This window comes from Macaca thibetana, chromosome 10 (assembly GCF_024542745.1).
Source record: "Macaca thibetana thibetana isolate TM-01 chromosome 10, ASM2454274v1, whole genome shotgun sequence".
Lineage (NCBI taxonomy): Eukaryota > Metazoa > Chordata > Mammalia > Primates > Cercopithecidae > Macaca > Macaca thibetana.
Window position 1 is genome coordinate 13,488,719 of NC_065587.1, and position 20,586 is coordinate 13,509,304.

General features: G+C 57.5%; 1 protein-coding gene across 4 annotated transcripts in view; it reads left to right on the top strand.

Annotated features, from left to right (window-relative positions):
* ELFN2 (extracellular leucine rich repeat and fibronectin type III domain containing 2) overlaps positions 1-20,586 on the top strand; it is a 76,553-nt gene that overhangs the window by 9,062 nt on the left and 46,905 nt on the right. For 3 of the 4 annotated variants that reach the window (XR_007729198.1, XM_050806184.1, XM_050806183.1), the window contains exon 2: positions 748-898. The gene's annotated coding sequence lies outside the window, so the exon portion shown is untranslated. Of the gene's footprint in view, positions 1-116; positions 899-20,586 lie in introns of those variants that run through there. The other variant, XM_050806185.1, reaches the window with a different exon arrangement.

The window sequence follows — 20,586 nt, forward strand, 5'->3', positions numbered from 1 at the left end:
ACCAACAGGAGAGTGGAGTGGTTGGGCATGGAGGAGGCGAAGGCTGTGTGGGGGCACTGGGTGTCAGGGGAGTGTGAGAGTGTGTGTGCATACACACGTGGGTGTGACATGTGTGACCGTGGCTGTGAGTGGGGTGTGAGTCTGGGATGTGACTTGGGAGGCACCTCCAGGCTGTGGAGCCCAGTAGGGAGTGTGGGACAAGGTGGAGGGGTGGGAGTAGGGGCCCCCCGGTTCCCAGAAAACTCACTCATCTGTGCGTGCTCCTTCTGCCCAGCGGCTTGAAGAGCCCCTGTGGCCCCTGACCTCTCCCCTGACCCCTGAGCCCATGGGTTATGATGGGAAGCCTCAGCCCTCCATCCCTCCTGCCTCATCATCCTTCTGTCTCTACCTCCATCTCTTCTCCTCTCCCTGCACCATCTCTCCATCTCTGTGCCTTCGCGTCTCTGCCTCCATCTCTCTCTGCATCTCTCCATCTCTCCCCACCCAGTCTCCCCCATCTCTCTATCTCTGTCTCTCTCCATCTCTCTTCCATCTCCCTCCATTCTTCCTCTCCCTTTACCTCCTCTCTCTGTCTCACCCTGATATTCATTTGTGGTATATTCGGTTGCCATGGGAAACCCAAGAAAGAAGTGAGTGTACCCTTCAAGACTTCAGCGTTTTTCCCTCCTCCCTCCCTCCTGCTGTCCCCCCTCCCTCTCCTCCCCTTCTCTTCCCTCCCTCCCCTCTCTCCCCCTCGCCTCCCTGCAGAAGGAGAGGACTTGGGTGAGGAGCTGCTGCCACCTGGGCTGGGCCAGGACCTGAGATCTCATTGCTCCTGCTGCCGCTGCTGCCTGGGGGACCTTTCTGAGACCCAGGTCGGGGACAGTGCCGGAGGGGCCTCCTCTGCTGCAGACATCTGGTAAGGACAGGGTCCTTTTGCCTGTGTGTGTGTTGCTGTCTGTGAGCATAGCTCACATGACCCGGCCTTGCAAACCTGTGATGTGGCCCAGCCTCAGGCTTCTGTGTGTTCCTTCCTGCGGGCCCGGCCCCTGCCCCCAGCCGTGGGCACCCCTCCCACCCAGCTTTCCTTCCATAGGGCCTGTGAGGCAGCCTCCACAATGACAGGCCTGTTGGGGGCTAAGATAGGCCCACCGGGGAGGGTGGGCAGGAAGCCCCTATTGGCTCAGGGACCCCAGCTCCTGCCCCATCACCCGGCAGAGAGGCTGAGCCAGGCCTAGTCTGCACCCCAGAAGGGCAGGGGGCATCTGTACACCTGCTGGGGGTGGACAGCCAGCTTGCAGGGGAAGGCCTGGGAGAACGTGGTGGGGGTCTCTCTCAGGTGGGGGTCTTTCCATTGTAGAGAGAGGGGCTGGAAGTGAGCTGGGAGCAGGGGAAAATGCCAGCGGAATTGATATGGGGCCTGATCCTATGTCATTGGATTTTGGAGGCACGGGGAGAGCTGTCTGGCACTAGGAGGCCGCAGGCAGGCAGACAGGCAGGCAGAAGGAGCTGCTCCGTCCTGGCTGGGGCTGGTGGCTGCCCTGGAGAGGAGAGGAGAGGAGAGGAGAGGCTGGGGCTGTCGCTGAGGCTGTGTTGGTGGCGGCCACGTGGAGGGAGCTGTTGTCCAGGCGGCGCTGAGTGACGGTGGTTGCCGTGGCGAGGGAGCCGCCTCTGTGGCATTGTGGTCTCCGTGGAGAGAGGAGGAGACAGAGGAAGGAGGCTGGCTGGCTGCGCACAGTGTTGGTGGTTGCTAAGGATAGGGAGGTGCTGTCTCCAAGGTGCGGTGGTCCCCACGTGGAGGGGCTGTGGCTGTCGAGGTGTTGGAGGTCCCCAGGAAAGGGGTAGTGATGGGTGCCCTGGAGGGGGCTTGTGCAGGGTGGTGGGTGCACCCCAGAGGATGGAGGAGGTGTGGTGGGGGAAGGGCTGCTGCAGGGGACTTGGTGCTGCTGTCACAGGCTGAAGTGGGGGTTCTTGGTGGTGGAGGGGTGGGGAGTGAGGCACAGTGGGCGGGTCTGTGCTTATCTTGCCTGCCCTGTGGAGGGACTGGAGACCCTGCTGCACCAGCACATGCTTGCTCCGAGTGCCTCCACCCAGCCCTTCCCTCCCACTTCTATGGCCACGATCTTCCCACCTCTGCCTCCTTGAGCCCTCTCGCTCCCCAGGGCCTCTGGTCACATAAGTCTCTCCTCTGGGCACATGCTCCTTTCTTGCCCCCGAGTGACTTTGTCCCCATTCGTCATGCTTGCTGAGGACCTGTTGACCCAGTGCCGTTCTCTGGGGGGACCACATTGGTACCTGCCTTTGAGGAATCAGACAGGGGAAGTGACTTGCCCAAGGTCACCCAGCAGGCACATTCTGGGGAGCGTCTCCCTCCCTGAGTGCCGGACTCAGCAGGCCTAACTCCTTCCCTGAGCCTGTCTGTCTGATCCCGTTGAGTCCTGTCTCTCCCCGCAGTCCCCAGGGGTTCTCCTGAAGCAGCATTTCATTCAAATACTAACAACAGGAAGCTGCATAGGAGAACGGCAAGTTCTGGGTTTGCAACCTGGCTCTGGTTTTTACGGTGGGGGACCTCTTGCCTCAGTTTCCCCCTCTGTGAAATGGAGATGAGGCACATGCCTCCTAGGGTGGCTGTTATTTGGGCTCCTGGATGTGATACCCTTTGTGTGGCTCCTGGTATGTAACAGACTCTCAGTAACTGGGAACCACCACCACCACCACCACCATCATTATTCCTTTTTTTGTTTTTTGTTTTTTGAGATGGAGTCTCGCTGTGTTGCCCAGGCTGGAGTGCAGTGGCATGATCTCGGCTCACTGCAACCTCCGTCTCCCAGGTTCAAGTGATTCTCCTGCTTCAGCCTCCTGAGTAACTGGGACTACAGGCACGTGCCACCATGCCCGGCTAATTTTTTGTATTTTTAGTAGAGATGGAGTTTCACAGTGTTAGCCAGGATGGTTTTGATCTCCTGACCTTGTGATCTGCCCGCCTCGGCCTCCCAGAGTGCTGGGATTACAGGCTTGAGCCACCGCACCCGGCCTACCATCATTACTTTCAAAAATCGTTTTAAAATGATTTTCTGACGCGCGCGGGGAAGCCAGATCTCACTAGAGTTCTGTGGCATTGTACCTTTCCCCATGACCCTTAGTGGCGGGAGTACGGTCCTGAGTTCATGGTAACAGGAACGGGGCCGGAGAGGCAGAGAGCCTCCTGACAGGCACATAGTGTCCTGGTGGCTGAGCCAGGATGGAGCCGGGTGTGGCTCCCTGTCTGGTACTCCTTTCCAGCCTGCCCCAGGGCCTGTGTGTGCACTTTCATCAGGCGAGCCCTGTCCCCCAGGCGTTGCCTGAGCCCCTGGCCACTGGTCTCCTTTGTGGGACTTGGGTGCTCTGAGCTGCTCAGCCAGCCCTGGCCTAGGCCACAGCATGCCAGGCATGTGACTGGTGGTGCCCTGAGAATAACCGAGTCAGGGGAAGCCTGTCCTGTCTACCATTTGGGCATCACCAGGGGGACAGGCCAGGCAAGGGACTGAGGGTGATGCCCAAAGAAGGCCATTTGAGAGGCCTGGGAAGTGACAGGTGACTGTCTTTCAAGTGACAAAGGCCTGCGTTCAGATCCCAGCACTGCCACTTTCCTGACAGCTGCCGTTGGGCATGTTTCTCCACCTTTCTGGGCCTCAGTTTCTTCACCTGTACAATGGGGATGATAAGAATCCCTACTTCACCTTGCCAGAGCAAAGCCAGGGGACAAAGTAAGGCACAGTGTTGGCACTGGGAGATAATCTGGGTGGCAGCCGCTAACATTTCAGGGTGACCTGGGAAAGAGGAGAGAGGGCTGTCCTGGTTGGCCTTAAAGGGCAGGCTCAGACCTTGGTTCATGCTAGAGATATTCTGACAGGCTGAGCTGTCTTGGGATGGGAAGGGGGAATGTAGTGAGAGCCCTTTGTAGGTGAGACTGCCCAAGGCTGCCAGGAGCATGGGGTTTGAGACCACTAGAGTTAGGTTCATGTCTCGATGCTGTTGTTTATGGGTTATAGGATCTTGGGAACCTCAGTTTTCTCACCCGCAAAATGGGAGGACTATTAATGGAAGCAGAGTTACTTTAAATGAATGAAGGAATGTGGAAGAGACCTAGGATGCACTTCAAGCTGCATCACAACCTGGTTTCCAGAAGAGGAAGGCAAGGAACAAGGGGTTTGTGGGGTTTAGAGTAATAATGCTCACAGCTGCAGTTTATTGAGCATCTACTATGTGCCAGGCATTTCCCCACAGGCTCTAGCTCTCATTTGATTCACTGGCCTTTGGCCTTGCTGTTCCTTCCGTGCTCACTGCCGCTCCCCTGGCTCAGTGCATGGCTGTCTCCTGTTCTGGTTAACTGTCACCTCCTCAGGGAAGTCCTCCCTGACCACCCTGTTCTTTGCCCTTGGCCTCCTCCCTCTGATTTCTTAAAGCCCTTAACACAACTCGATGCTGTTTTATTTGCTTGCTTACTCTCTGCCCTCCCACTGCTATTGAGTATCAACGCCCTGAAGGCAGCTTTTTTTTTTTTTTTGTCTTGTTCTCTGCTCTATCTCAAGTACCTTGAGTGGGGCCTGGCACATAGTAGATGTTCAATAAAATTGTGGGACTGCATGGGTAGGTAACCCCACCAGCCACCCTGGGAGGTCAGTCTTGTTATTCCCATTTTACACAAGAGGACAGTGAGGCCAGGGAGGCCTGGTAAGTTGCTGTGGGTACACAGCAGGATGTGAGTGGCAGGCCTGGCATTTGACTCGAGGTCTAGTGCTATCTTCTGCTGCTGTATATATACCACCTTGCGGGGAGGCCTTGCGTTTCAGGCTAAAGAACTTGGACCTGACTCTGGATGCAGAGTCAAAATCACAGATTGTTAGGGAGTGCTTGTGCCATAACGAACAGCTTTTGGTAACAGCCTGAATTGTCAAAAGAAATCACTCCAGATGCTCACTAGCTGTGTGATCTCAGGCATATGACTTAACTACTGTGTACCTCAGTTTACTTGTCTGCAAAATGGGGATAATATCTAGGCTGGCTTCTAGGAGGCAGTGGGCTTTGAGCTTTGATTTGCAGGCTTGGCTCTGAGGCCTCCTCCCCAGTGTTGCCATTAATAGGCTGTGGGATCTTTTTTTTTTTTGAGACAGGCTGTTGCTCTGTCACTCAGACTGGAGTACAGCGGTGCAGTCATGGCTCACTGCAGCCTTGCAGCCTTGACCTCCTGGACCCAAGTGATTGGCTCATCTCAGCCTCCTGGGTAGCTGGGACTACAGGCACATACCACCATGCCAAGCTAATTTTGTTTGTTTGTTTGTTTTTTGTAGAGATGGGGTCTCACTGTGTTGCCCAGGCTGGCTGTGGGGTCTTGGGAGCCTTAACCAGCCTCGTCTTAGGAGACTTCACTGCCGGCTGTAGAGGGATTTGAGACTTTGATTTTGGAATAGGCAACATTTTAAGTGCCTGGGACAGGTCATTTTCTACCTTGCCAGCCTGTGCCCTCTCACCCCCACTTCTGCCAGCCCCACCTTTTATCCCCCTGGGGCAGAAGAGGGAATGGAGAGAGAAAAACCGGTTTGTACTGAGCACCTCTTCTGTGCTGGAATTTTCTGCCTGTACCCCACCCCATCTGTGGCCACAGCAGCCCCTACAGCATGGGGAGTGTCACACCCACTTACAAACGACCAAACAGAGGCCTGGAGAGATTCTCTTCCCGGGTGCAGAGCAGGGATTTGGACCTATGCTCAGAGGTTGCCGCCCACACTGTGTCAGGGGAAGGGAGAGAGGAGGAAGTGGGGAGTGTGGTTAGGGGCGCCTGACCCAGGCCCACTCCTGGGTCACCTGGGGAGGCGGGCTGCTGGTCCCAGCCCTGCCAGGACGAGCTTAGAGTGCCGGGCTCCCAGTGCCAGAGACTGGACCTGGAGGGGCTGTGGAAGGGACAGACCGCTCCGCGAGCCTGACTGCCCACCCTACTGGCAGCAGCACCAGTCCAGGGAATAGATCTGGCCTTGTGCGTGGTTGTCCTGGTGCCTTACTCAAGACCCCATTTGTTTGGGGAGGAGAAAGGGGGGTCTGTGGTGCCCAACAGAGGTGGGATTCATGGACAGGGCCCGGTGGTGCGGGGGTAGCCTGCCTGGTACTGGCCAGGCCTGGAGGAGTGCCAGAAGAAGGGAGAGGAGGGGCTGAGGCGTGGCCTGGAGTCCTGCTTGGCCCCTTCAGGCAGAGTCCTGCAGTTGGGTAGGGGGCTGGCTGTGTGGATGGAGGTGCTGGAGGAGGGAGTCCTGGGACTTCTTAGTCTTTGGGAACGGGAATGCCCTGTCTGAGGGAGATAGAGCCTCAATTCCCAGGAGCCCCAGTCTGAGGGTGGAAGCACTGTGGGTGTGCTGTCCTCAGTTTGCTTTATTTTTTTCTTTTTTTTTGGAGACGGAGTTTTGCTTGTTTGGCTAGGCTGGAGAGAAAGCTGAGATTACAGGCGCCTGCTACCACGCCCAGAAAATTTTTGTGTTTTTAGTAGAGACCGGGTCTCACCATGTTGACCAGGCTGGTCTCGAACTTCTGACCTCAAGTGATCCACCTGCCTTGGCCCCCCAAAGTGCTGGGATTACAGGCCTGAGCCACGGCGCCCGGCCTCAGTCTGCTTTCTGAATGTCGGAGGAGAGATGGTCCACTGAGCCGAGGTTCCAGGAGCTCTGGGAAGACTTTTGTTTTTGGGAAGAGGCTGTCCCTGAGGGCTGGGAGTGGTCGGGTTGGGGCAGTGGCTGCAGGAAGGTCTGTTTGGTGGTGGGAAGTGAGGCATCCTGAGTTAGATCCCATGCCTGAGTGGTCACAGGTCCCAGTCTCAGTTTGCTTATCTGTGAAATGGGGATACTGCCAGGCTCCTGGAGGGGATGGAGTGAAATAGGATTGGAGATAAGAGTATATGCACACAGTAGGCCCACAGGGTTGCCGAGGGCTGCGTGGTAGGGCCTAAGGAGTTCTAGAAGCTACTGAGAACCCATAGCCCCATCCCTGTCTCCACACTGGGTCACAGCAGCTCAACCTGCCCAGCATAGGAGGTTGGGTGCCCTCCGTGCCAAACTGGGAGGCAGAAATGAAGGGATGTCGGGCCCCTTCCTGTCTCCCACTTGCTGTGTGAGCCTTGCTTGTCTCACACTCTCTCTGGACCTCAGGCAAAGGACAGGCCTTGTCCCGGAGGACACTATTTGAGGTCTGTGGGGGCACAGACCTTCTCCGCTTCCCCTCCTCACCCGGGGCTGGGACTCAAGGATGGAGGTGGGGGCTCTCCAGGGACCCCAAGCATCATCCTGAGAGGAGATGGGCTGCAGAGAGGGGTCGGCACTGGGGTGCCCCAATGGCAGTGGCTCTAGAGCCCCTGATCTAAGCAGAGCTTCTGGGTGAGGCCTTTACTGCCCCTCTAGACACTCCTTGGCTTGGGGGTGGCAGGTCAGAGTGGAAAACCTCCCAGGTTGCTGGATGGGGCGACACAGTGATCAGGCCCATGGGCCCAGCTGTCAGTTCCCGATTCTACCCATGGCAGGTTGCCCCACCTGTGTGTGCCTCAGTGTCCTCACCCGTCAAATGGGAATGAAAGTAGTACCCACCTCCAAAGGGTGACTCTATGAAGCGCTTGGCGCCATGCCTGGTGTGCAGTGAGCGTTCAGGAATGCTAGTTGTGGGCTTGTTTCTGGCTTTCCTGGTGGTGGGAGCAGGGAGGCAGGGCTTCAGGGGCCATTCTAGAGTCACCTCTGAGGCTGCTGGAGACAGGCTGGGGCCTGTGGAGTCCCGGGTCTGGGTGCTAGGTCAGGAAATGTGGGGGTGTCTGCCTCTATGGCCCCTCCTGCTGCCTGCTGAACAGGATGTCGTGGAAGGAGCCGATGGGCTTTGAAGTGGACGCGTGGGTTCCATCCCAGCTCATTCATATTTATTCATCCCCCGCCGGCCGTGGGGCTCTGGCCCGATCGTGCTCTGAGCCTCGGTGGTTTCGTGTGGTAGAATGGGATCAGGGCTGTGATGGGGATTAGGTGAGATGAGGCAGGAAGACGGCAGTATCCACGCCTGCGGTTTCCGGTCAGTGCGCGGCTTGTCCCTCTCCGATTTGGCGCTGGGGCTGATGGCAGGGGAGGGAGGGGCTTTGGGAGTGATTTCCCGGCTGGGTTGAGATGGCAGCTGACCTGGACACTGTCCTCGGGACCATCTGGGGAGAAGGGAAGTGGGGCCTCAACAGGGAACCAGGACCCCCGAGGGCTGGAGGGTCGGAGCCAGCAGGTCTCCCACCCACTGCCTGCACTCGTGGGCAGGCTGCAGCCCAGAGAGGTGAGGCGCTGGCTCGGGGCCACACCGCAGTGAGTGGCCAGGCTGAGGGTGGAGCCTTGCCTGCTCTCCTCTTGGGCACTTTGGCTTCCTGCAGCCCCTGGGCCAGTCTGAAGTGGCTGCCCTGAGCAGGATCACCCTAGGGCCTGAGCTGAGCTCATTCGTTCTGTTTCTGTCTCTCTCCGTGTCTCTTCGTCTCTGTCTGCCCACCCGTCTCTCTGGCCCTGCCCCGTCTGTTTGCCGCAGCCGCCTCTCTCTCTCTCAGGCCGCGGGAGGGAGCTGGCTGGACAGAAGCTGGGCGCGCATGGGCAGGTGTGTGTGTGTGTGCGCCCTCGTGATCTCTGTGCGCTTGCCATTTGCTGGGTTTTGGGACACGTACATGTAAAACAATGTGCAAGTATACAAACCCCCTTATACCTGGGGAACTGACGCATGCTCTCGGCGTGCACAGCAGAACGGAACGGGCCACTGCCTGTTCCCAAGGCCTCCTCCCCAGAGGCTGTCACTGGCCCGTGTTTCCTGGCACCTACAAACACATGTACACCATCTGTTCTTACCCAGGAGGGATTCTCCTCACAGCTGGCCCTGCAGCCTCCTGCGGCCCCTGACTGCACCCTGAGCACCCTCCTCAGGAGTGTGGCAGGACCTGGGTCCTAATCCACCTTGGAATGGGCTTTCCTTGAAAGGACATTTCCCTGTTGTGAGTGCCTGGGCCGTTTGCACTTTTTCTACTTTCCCCGACTTCAGATCTGAAGTGTCCGACTTCAGAATCAAGCTCCTCTGACCCGGCCGGCTGTCCCGGGGCATGGGTGGGCTGGTTTGCGGGGATCTGTTTCTAAGGCTGAGTGTGGACATCTGGGCTCCTCTCGCTCTTGGCTGAGCAGTTGAGGCAGGAGCCCATTCTGGCTGGGATTCCTGCCTGCGGGCTCCGTGGGACCTGGGGAAAGGTAGGGTGTGGGGGTCCAGGGCCAGGACCCCTGGCTGTCTCTGGGGACAGAGTACCCAGGGACTTGGAAGGCGGTGCCAGGAGACCACACGATTCCCTGCTGTTCTCCACCTGCTGTGTTCCAGGATCACTGGGCATTGGGCTCCTTGGGGCTACGGGGAGCTGCTTCAGGGCCCAGGAGCTTCCCAGTGTCCTTGAGTGCCGACAGGAGTGCCGGGGCCTTCTGGAGCTGGGGGTGGGGCTGGGTAGGTGAGTGCAAGGCCCAGAGGAGGGAGGTGCAGGTGATGGAGCAGGGTCTGGCCCCTGGCCTGTGGCTCTCATCCCTTTAGCCTTCCTCACAGACTGTCTTTCCTGCTGGGGGCTGAGCCTGGGCCAGTCCTGGCATGTTTTTGTTCCCTTGGCCAAGCTGGAGATTCCTTAATGCTGTAGGGAGAGAGCGCTGGACAGAGAGTCCTGAGTCCAGTGTTTGAATTGCAGATCTGTCTCTTACCTTCTGTGGAAGCCAAGGGTCAGGCCATTCACAGAATCAAAGGGAATCATATCTTCCTTTTATCAACAACACTCAAGTCACACCATGTGCCAGGCACTGTTCGAAGAACTTTATAGAACTTAGCAAAATCCTCACGACAACCCAGCAAAATAGATATTATCACTATCCCTACTTGACAGACGGGGAAACTGAGGAACAGAGAGGTTAAGGATCCTACCCACGGTCACACAGCGACTCGGTGATGGAATCAGGATTTGAACCTGGCCATCTGAACCTGACTGCCTTGCTGTGTTGGGTACCCTTGGCAATCCCTGGAAGGCGGTTATTGGGCAGGGCTGGTCCAGGCTGGTCCCCTGGTTTGAGCCTTGAGAGTGGTCCAGGAAGAAGATCCTGGCACATGGTAGGGGTGGCAGTTTAGGATCAGGCCCAATTTGAGTGCCTAGCTGATCATTTACTGAGCGAGTGACTTGACCTAGCGGAGCCTCAGTTTCCCCATCTGTAAAACAGGGTAACAGCCCTTCCTTGGCAGGGCTGTTGTGAGAATTCCATGCAGTGAGGCTCAGGTGCTCAGCACATGGTGGGCCGCTGCGAAGGCCCCATGACCAGGTGCGAGGGAGGCAGTTCAAGGGACGCCTATGCCAGCAGAGCTGAGTATATCTCCTGGAGTGCGGACCCCAGAGGCCGTGATTGGGAACTGATGGGCCCTGGGGCATGTGATGCCCTGCCCCTCTCATTATCAGGCACATACCTGTCTACCTGGTATATCCATCATGCAGCTGGACCCAAGACTGGGGACATGGTGGTCATCTGTGTGTGTTTCTGTAAATGTGTGGGCCAGACCGCAGCCCCTGGGGGATCACGCAGACATTCTCATGCACACACTCGGCAGGGAGAAACTCGTGAGAACTCCCGCTTGTGGGACCGAATCAGCCTTGGACAGTGTCTCATCCAGCTCCCGTGCTGTGTGCATGAAACAGAGGTCCAGAGAAGGGAGGGGGTTGCTCTGAGGCCCTCTGTGAGTTGGGATTATCTGAAGTTTAATTGCTGGGTAGGGCCTTTTCTTTTCTTTTTTTTTTTTTGAGACAGAGTCTGGCTCTGTCCCCCAGGCTGGAGTGCAGTGGCATGATGTTGGCTCACTGCAAGCTCCGCCTCCTGGGTTCACACCATTCTCCTGCCTCAGCCTCCCGAGTAGCTGGGACTACAGGCGCCCACCACCACGCCCGGCTAATTTTTTGTATTTTCAGTAAAGACGGGGTTTCACTGTGTTAGCCAGGATGGTCTCGATCTGCTGACCTCGTGATCCGCCCTCCTCGGCTTCCCAACGTGTTGGGATTACAGGCGTGAGCCACCGCGCCTGGCCGCTGGGTGGGGCCTTTTCTAAAAAATGCTGCCATGAACCCTACCTGCAGTGGCCCCGACACTTGCCCACATCCTATGGTTCACTTCCCTACAGAGCATTTCCCTCTATCTGCCAATGCCAAGGCACTTGTTTCTTGATTTTCATGTTTACTCCCTGGCTCCCCCATCACCGTGAAAGCACCGTGAGGCCGGGGACCTTGTCTGTCTTGTTCACGAATGTGTCTGTGGTGCCAGCACAGAGCCGGCTGCATGATTAGTGAGTAGGTGCTCGTAGGTGCTCAATAAGCATTTTTTGAAGAATAAGTGGCCTTGTGGTCACGTCTGAAATGATTTCTGAAAATCGTGCCCTCCAGCTCGCTCATGGTACAGTCTGAATTTCAGAGGGGCAAGGACTTTCCCAGAGCCTGAGCAGGGAATTGAACGCAGGCTTCCTGGCTCCCAGTCCCGAGCCCTCTTGTTCTGTGTGCTCATGTACACACACGACACACACACACACACACGCACACACAAGCACACACACATGCACACACCCAGTAGGCCGTGATCCAGAAGCTTCCCTCTGATCATTGCTCAATTATCCAGCCTCAAATTGTCCATCTGTCCTCTTGGCCAAGGCCATGGGCTGCATGCCTACTGGGGCACCTGTTCTGGGCCTCCCCCCAGCCCGTGGCTGCCCAGAGGATGGGGCGGGAACCCTGGGAAGGTGGGGCTGTCCGGGTGACCACGGGCACATTTCCTGCTTTGCCCAATGGACTCTGTCTCCTGCTTCTGACCACGTCTCCTTCATCCCACCCTGAAATCCCACCTGCCCAAGCCTCCCGGTCCCCCTGCACCACCACCCTCCCATTGCTGGGCTCTCAGGCTTTAGGGGAAGGAGGTATCATTCTCAGGGACCAGCTTCCCCCTCAGCCTCCCCCAGGAAGTCTGCCCTAATGCCCGGGAGGATGGTAATTAGTATGAGGCAGGCTGATTAGCTCAGAAATTAAGTCTTTGTTTCCCTCGCTCCCCAGTTTCCCTAATTGAGCAGATGCAGAGCGGGGGACGGGGAGGGGCTGCTAGTTGGTCACGGGGCTGGGGCGCACACGTGTGGCTGTGTGGTTGCTGCAGGGATGGTGGGAGTGGGGGTGGCATGGATGGGAGGCACCGTCTAGAGGTCCCTTTGCTCTCTGCCCTTTCCCTGATGGAGTAGTGCCAGGGAGGGCCACCTGGGGGTGAATCCCGAGACACGCAGCCCTCTGGGGTGTGTGATTGAGCTGACAGGCACCACACCCCGGCACTCTGTTGTGAGTGCTTATATGCAGTCATTCGTCCCCATGTCCAGGTCTTCATATCCAATCACCGATCATAACTGCTGTCACTTGTTGAGCACCTGCTCTGTGCCATCACTGGACTGGACACCTTTTAGGTATCTCCTCGTTCAGTCCTCAAGACAAGGGTGCAGATAGGGGACGCTTGCTTTTTATTTTTCATTTGTTTTATTATTTTAGTTTTTGAGTTTCACTCTGTCGCCCAGGCTGGAGTACAGTGGTGCAATCGAGGTTCACTGCAGCCTCAACCTCCTGGGCTCAAGCGATCCTCCCATCTCAGCCTCCAGAGTAGCTGGGGCTACAAGTGCATCTTACTATGCCCAGCTAAGTTTTTAAACAACATAGCTCTCACTATGTTGCCCAGGCTAGTCTCAAACTCCTGGGCTGAAGTGATCCTCCCGCCTTGGCCTCCCAAGGTGCTCAGATGACAGGTGTGATCCATTGTGCCTGCCCAGGACCCCCTGTTTTTTTGAAGGGAGGAATGTGGGGCTCAGAGAAGTGAGATGACTTGTCCAAGGTCACACAGTTCGGAGAGGCCAGGAAAGGGTTCAGATCCTGGCAGTCTCATGCAGCCCTGTCTCAGGCTAAGGGGACCGTTTGGGCCGGGAAAGGGGATCCTGTGAACACATGGTGGTCAGTCCAGCTCCTGGATGCTAGGTTGAGGCCTTTGTCTTTCTTGTTTGTTGTTCGAGCATCAGCACGTCCCTCTTCTTGGGTCATTGGGAGGAGCAGTGACAATAAGTGTAATAATGACAGCAGTGATGAATTATTTAGTGCTTGCTGTGTCCCAGGCAGGTGACCCATGCCTGACATGTTTTCTTATTTCATGTTTACAATGACCCCATGAGCCGTGGGGTTGATACCTTCGCTATCCCCATTTTACATTTTAAGAAGCTGAGGTGGCCGGGCACAGTGGCTCATGCCTGTAATCCCAGCACTGTGGGAGGCCGAGGCGGGTGGATGACCTGACGTCAGAAGTTCGAAACCAGCCTGGCCAACTTGGTGAAACACCCTCTCTACTAAAAATACAAAAATTAGCCGGGTGTGGTGGAATGCACCTATAATCCCAGCTACTCAGGAAGCTGAGGCACAAGAATCACTTGAACCTGGGAGGCGGAGGTTGCAGTGAGCCGAGATCACACCATTGCACTCCAGCCTGGGCAAGAGCAAGACTCCGTCTCAGAAAAAGAAAGAGCTGAGGTTCAGGGAGGTGAGGGGCCTTGTTCTGGTTCCACAGTTGGTAAGTAGGGGACCCAGGATTCAGCCCAGGGCCTGACGCCCAGCCCTTCCTTCTTGATCACCACTCCATGTGGTCTATTACACATGTGAGGTGCCTGGCACATAGTGGGTGATAAACACAGGTTAGTGTCCTGACCCCCCTCCCTGAAAAAGCAGGTAGCTGGAACTCCTGTGTCTCTGGGGCTCAGCTAAGGATCTGGACCCTCCTCACAACAACCTATGTGGTAGGTATTGCTTTTATTCTCATTTTACAGGTCGGGGAGTTGAGGCTTAGAGAGGTGAAGTGACTTACCAAGGATCCCATAGCTGGTGAGGTGTTGTGTTCGGGCTTTGAATGCAGGTGGGTGTGGCAGGCTCCTGAGCACCAGCATCCACTCCCTGCTACACCTGTCCCTGAGCGCTGACCCTCCCAGCCCGGGTGTCAGCCGCTGCTCTTGGGCCAGCATCTTAACAGCTGTGTGCGAGGGATGCCTGAGTCTCCATCCTCCGCTGTCACCTGCCTCTGGCTGTAGGACATTGCATGTGGCCACCTGCTGACTGGTCACTCCTTTGGGGTGTTCCTCTGACCCCTTAAACTCAACTGGTCCCACCCGAGCTCTGCCTCTGTCCTCCTGCACTGCTATTTGCCCATTCTCTGAGGCTCCCTGTTCCAGGGCAGGCACTACCCTCACTCAGACACCCTCCCAGACCCTGGGCGGCATCCCTGAGCTCCCCGCTTGGTCTCTGTCTTCATCCTGCCCGACTCTCTTAACCACGCCTGACTCAAATCTGCCTTCATGTGCCCACCCTGCTGTCTTTGCCTGCAACAAGTCACCCTCCAGCCCGTCTCACTGCAGCCTCCTCACAGGCTGCTGGTGCCATTTCCGCCCCTCCGATGCATTCTGAACCCTTCCATTGGTGGCACCTCCCCAGCATGTCGCTGGCTCCCCACTGCCCTTGGGCCAAGATCCAGAACCTTGAGATCTGCAAGGCGATGGCTCGGCCTCAGGCTCCCTCTCCTTCTGACGTTCTATATCTTGATCTCAGTTCTCCTGACCTTGTTCCAGTTCCTCAAAAGTGCCACCTTCTGCGTACTGCGTACATGGTTCCCTCGCCAGGATCACCCTCAGCAAAGCCTTCCTGGACCCCAGGACAGATGAGGCCCCTCAGATGTCCCTGCACTGGGGACGTCCCTCTCTTTCTCCCAAGAGCTCTTTGAGGAGTGGTGTTGGCCATTTTGCAGATGGGGAAGCTGAGACTCAGAAGGCAAAGCTAGCAGCCAAACCCAAGGCTCTCTCATTCTGGGGCCTGTGGTCTCCTCAGCGTGTGCAGGTGTGTGTACACGTGTGCACACACGATGGGCACCGCGGATGGCTGTCTGTGTGAGACCTCGTTTGGGCTGAGATGATCATCCTCGTTGGGGAGAGGAGGTCCCAGGTGGTGTCTGGGTGCCTGGCCTGACTTTTCTGCCTTTTCCTGTGGTGGGGGTGAGGGCATGCTATATGAATTTGGGGCGAGTGTCAGCCCCTTGCTAGACCCTGAGGTCACAGCCTCCCAGACCCTCTTGCTTCTCTCCCTTTGCTTCAAAACAAACACGTGTGAGCCCAAACTACCCATCCAGCCAAGGCACAGATGGAGTCAGAATTAATTAGTGCTGTTGCCAAGGCAACCGGGACCCAGACCAGGATCCGTCTTCTCTCGGCCCACCCCCACCCTCCAACCCCTTGCCCCGCCTCACATGGCCCCGCCCCTTAGGGGCCTGGCCCCGCCCTCTGCCCTGGGGATGCCCCTGGGGACTTCTAAATCGGGAAGGTGGTGGTCGGGATGTCTAGGAGCTGGGTTTCACTCTGGGCTTGGTGGGACCTTGGGCAAGTCCCTGCAGTGCTGGGAGCCTAGCTTTGTTCTGCAGAATGAATGGATGGACAGGTGGACCTGCCTGAGGGTGGGGGGTGGAGCCTCATGGAGTGATACGTCTTGGAGGACTTGAGACTGGTGACAGAGGGAAGAATGAAAGTGGCCTCAGCTTGGGATGTTGTTGGAGAAGATGTAGCTGGTAGTAACTGGGATAGGCTGGGGCTGTGGCTTTTTCTGCCAGCAGGAGGGGGCAGTTGTAGGCAAGTGGGGCATAGTCTCTGGCCCAGGCCATTCTTGGAGGTGTGCTTAAGCGGAGGATGTGGAGACGACCTGAAGGAAACAGGCCCCCTCTAACCCCCGTCTCCTATACTTCAGAGTCCCCAGTGCTGTGCTCGGTACACAACAATGCCACCCTAGCTTGGCATGCCTTGGGTTGGCTGGGACGAGGCCCCGGGCACGCTCTGGCTTCTGCTCAGTCTTCTGCCTGGTCCTGGGAGCCACCGAGCCCCTGGAGGCTGAACACCATCTCTCCTGCCACCTGCGTCACTGGCCATTTATTTGCTCCTTCAGCTGCTGTGGAGGCTTCCCTCAAACTGTCGTGGTGGCGCAGGGGCTCAGGAGAGAAGACAGGCTGGGACTGGTGGCTACACTCTCGCCTTGGCTCCACAGCCCCTTCCTTGGGGACTGTGGGCAAGTGGCTGCCCCCCTCATGAGCCTCAGTTTCCTTTTCTGTCAGCTGGGCCCAGTGATGCCTCTAATGAGATCACCAGTTGGAAAGGCTTTTGAGAGGCAAGAACTAGGGGTGGGAGACTCAGACGCTCACCAGGGCCGGGTCACTGCAAGGTGCACGTCTGGTCTGTGTAGGGTGTGGTGGGGCCTGTGGCAAACTCCAGCGGTCAGTTTGGATGGCATCAAAACTCAAATGTGTGTCAACACAGAGTCTGCCAACAAAACCGAACCACAGGCTGCCTTTGGAGCTGCCAGCTTGCCCCGGAAGGCAAACTCTACAAATGGATTAACTGGGGGATATTTAACTCTTCTTTACATAATAACAAGGGCTAACATTTATTGAGGGTTTGCTCTGTGCCAGAGACAACTAAGCACTTTACTTGGATTATCTCCTCTGATCCTCCTAGGAACCCCAAAGCAGGCAGGGTGCAGCTACCGTTCCTACTTTGTAGATGAGGCAATTAAACCACAGAGAGGTTAAGTCAGGAGCCCATGGTCACACAGCTGCGGAGGAGGGAGCAGGGCTCACTCCTGGGCCTTCTGATTTCTTATCTGGGGCTTCTTCCTTCAGCCTCCCTGGGGCAGGTTGAGGCAAGGGCAGACCCCATAGGCAGGGAAAGACAGAAGACGAAGATGACGGCTTTTCCCTTGTCGCCAAGGAGGCTGGGGGCAGGGAGAGGAGAAACAAAATTAAACAAACGAAGGGTGTTGTGGAGCTGGGGAAGAATAACTTATTTTTTATGGGCTTGTTAACATTTGTGAAGTTAAGTAAGCAGGAATTTATACCCCTCGTTTGCATGCATTAAAGGGAGGGCTGCCGGGGCCAGCTCAGTTACTGGGAAACCTCAGATGCCTCCCAGGGTGGTGGCCCCCAGGCTCGCATTAGGCAGCTCCTGTGCAGCGATGGTTTGTTTGGGCTGTTTCTAGTCATTTCAGCAGGTCCAGCTGGGGCCGTGTTTCCTGAGGGCCCACTGTGTGCTTGGCATTGGCCTACCCTGGCTGCTGGGAGTGGAGCAGCTGGCCTGAATCCCATCACAGTGGCTTGGCCCTTAGTTCACCGGCTGAATGTTCTAGAAACTGTTCCAAGCCTCCCCAGGGACCTGAGAATGTGCAGGAGGTCCCATGACCACCAATTTTGCTGCCAAGAGCTGTGACACCTGAGGCATGTTGCTCTGGCTCTCTGGGCCTCAGTTTCCTCATCTTTAAAATGGGGACAATGACAGTGTATATATACTGCCCAACTGTGTGTCCCCTTCTTAGACACTGCCCACCTGAGATGACACTGGCTAGTTGGGAAGCTGTGCTCCCTTTGCTAGTTGACCTGTGTTTTTGGAGACGCTTTGTCTCCAATAGACCTGAGAGCTTGGTGTCCCTTCCTCTGGAAGACCAGGCAGCCCCACCTGGCCTAGGCCCCACGGTCCCCACACGTTCCACTTGTAGTTCCTGCTCCCCTGCATGACTGACTCCCTTGGGGCTGTGAACTTCCTCAGGGCAGTGCTGCATCTGTTGAGGTCATTGCCAGTCCCCTGCACCTGCCCCAGTACTTGGCACAGAGCCAGGACTTGAGACGCGGTGTGAAATGAATGAGTGAAAGAAATACTTAACCTGTGTCCGTTTTCGCCACTTTGGGATTACGAGTCCCTTCCAGGTGTGTAGTGATTAATGGGTTTGAAGGCACTTTCAGGCTAATGCCCTCATTTGATCTCCACCTTTATATCCCCCTACAAGAAGGCAAGGCAGGGCCTGTGTTCGGCATGGACTGTCTCACGCTTTTGTTTGTTCAAGGAAACTCTTGAACTCCTGTTCTGGGCTGGGTGCTGGGACCCTGGTGGAGAGTGAGGCTGTGTCCTTCCCTCCAGGGGCTCAGGGGCTGCTCCCAGCAGGCGTGCCCACTGAGGGTGGGTGGGGAGGCTGAGGGGGCTTTGGGGAGTCCTGGCACTGTTGCAGGCCTCAGGCTCCCATCTGTCTAATGGGTGACAGCGAAGAGGTTTAAGCTCTCCCAGTTCTGCCAGGCTGTGGTTCTTCGTTGTCAGGTTTTGTCACCAGGCACCTGCTAGGAGGCCCTAAGATGCCAGGATGGCTTTGCCCCAGCCCTGCCCAGGCAGCCCTGGCCCTCCCGGTGGCTGAGGTGCCCCTCAGGCACAGGTGTGGGGGCCTCTGGGGGTGGGGGGAGGAGGCAGCTGCCCCTGCTGCTACCCTCAGGCCCGTGTCAGTGGGGGCAGCTCTCTGTCCACAGTGGGAGTCTGCCTGTGGACAGAAGGTGAAGTCTCATTGGACCGGGGTGGGGTGGGATGGGGGTAGACAAGAGGGGGTGGGTCAGCATCTCTGAGTGGAGTGGAGGGTGGTTGAGGCCCCTGACCTCGGAGGATAATAACCCCACCTTCCCTTACATTCTTCTCCCTTGCACCCCCTTGCCCCTCCCGGTTTCCCGGGGACCCGCTGCATGGGCTGGGGACATGGAGGGCCTGGTCTTCGGAGGCAGGGAGGGGGTGGTTGCAGGCCTCACCCTGTATCTTTGGGCAGTTGTTTCCCCTGTCTGTGCCTCAGTTTCCTCCTCTGTGCCTTGTGGATGATACTGGTTTGAGGGTTCAGTGAATGCTGAGGAAGCATTTGGTCAAGCTCTGCAAGCCCTTCCTTCTTTCATTCACCAGGAGGAGCAAGGCGGCCATGGCGGGGAGGTGGTGGCTGGAGCGAGTGAGTGAGGTGGGAGGTGAAGAAGTGAAGTCTGGGAAGATTTTGGATACTATTCCAATCTCATGGGAGCCAGCAGCCGGTGAGGGCAGAGGCCGGTGGCCCAGGTGGGCTACATGGGGGGCTCGGTGGAGGTGGGAGAGGTGGGCCAGTGGTCTCCGTGGTCGGTGGAGGTGGCAGAGGTGGGCCGGTGGTCCAGGTGTGCGATGCGGGGGGCTCGGTGGAGGTGGGAGAGGTGGGTCTCTGTGGTTGGTGGAGGTGGGAGAGGTAGGCTGGTGGTCTCTGTGGTTGGTGGAGGTGGGAGAGGTGGGCCGGTGGTCTCCGTGGTCAGTGGAGGTGGGAGAGGTAGGCTGGTGGTCTCCGTGGTCGGTGGAGGTGGGAGAGGTGGGCCGGTGGTCTCCGTGGTCGGTGGTGGGAGAGGTGGGCCGGTGGTCTCCGTGGTCGGTGGAGGTGGGAGAGGTGGGCCGGTGGTCTCCGTGGTCGGTGGAAGTGGGAGAGGTGGGCCGGTGGTCTCCGTGGTCGGTGGAGGTGGCAGAAGTGGGCCGGTGGTCCAGGTGTGCGATGTGGGGGGCTCGGTGGAGGTGGGAGAGGTGGGTCTCCGTGGTCGGTGGAGGTGGGAGAGGTGGGCCGGTGGTCTCCGTGGTCGGTGGAGGTGGGAGAGGTGGGCTGGTGGTCTCCGTGGTTGGTGGAGGTGGGAGAGGTGGGCCGGTGGTCTCTGTGGTCGGTGGAAGTGGGAGAGGTGGGCCGGTGGTCTCCATGGTCGGTGGAGGTGGCAGAAGTGGGCCGGTGGTCCAGGTGTGCGATGTGGGGGGCTCGGTGGAGGTGGGAGAGGTGGGTCTCCGTGGTCGGTGGAGGTGGGAGAGGTGGGCTGGTGGTCTCCGTGGTCTGATGAACTTGCTTGCTCTGCCTCCAGGCACTCAGGGGCGGCACAGGAGGGAGCGTATTTCCTCAGCAGACAGTTCTCAGGGAGCCAGTATGGGCCTGGGCGTGAAAAGAATCCGTGCCCTCAGGAAGCCCACCACAGGGGCAGACTTGCCGGCCAGTCCTTACAGTCCTTACAGGGTGGCTGAGGCCTGGTGGGCTGGAAGGTTTCCTGTAGGAGGCAGCTTTGAGTCCCGCCTGAGAAGCAGCACTCACTGGGCAGGGATGGGGCAGGAGGATACTCCAGGCCTGGGAATCTCAAGGGGAAAGGCCAAGAGGTGCGAAAAGCCTCTCCGAGTTCAGAGAGGGGTAAGAAGCTCAAGTGCCCATGTCTGGGAGTGGGAGGGAGGATCCAGGAGTCTGGGGAGGAGGCCAGTGGCCCCTGAGCTCCCTCCGGGCCAGGAGAGGGCTGGAGGCTGTGTCTTCCAGCAGCAGGGAGCACGTGTGTGTTTGGGAACAGGCCATGTGGATGCTGTGCTGCAGGAAGGAGCTGGTGGGGGGAGCTGAGGAATCGGGGGGCATGTTTCTTGGAGGTGCTGTTCTGGGGTGGGGCTGGAGGTGGGAAGATGGATAGGGCAGGAGTGGAGGTAGGGGCCCAAGCAAGGGAGGAGCCTAGGAGATCCCGCACCAGCTGGAGAGGTGTACATGTGTGCACACGTGACGTGTAGATGCGTGCGTGTGCACGCCTGCGTATGTGAAGCGGGGAGCAGTTTGTCCGGATGGTGTTGGAGGGCACATTGCAGAGACAGGGCCCAGCCGGATCACGAGAGGCCTAAACT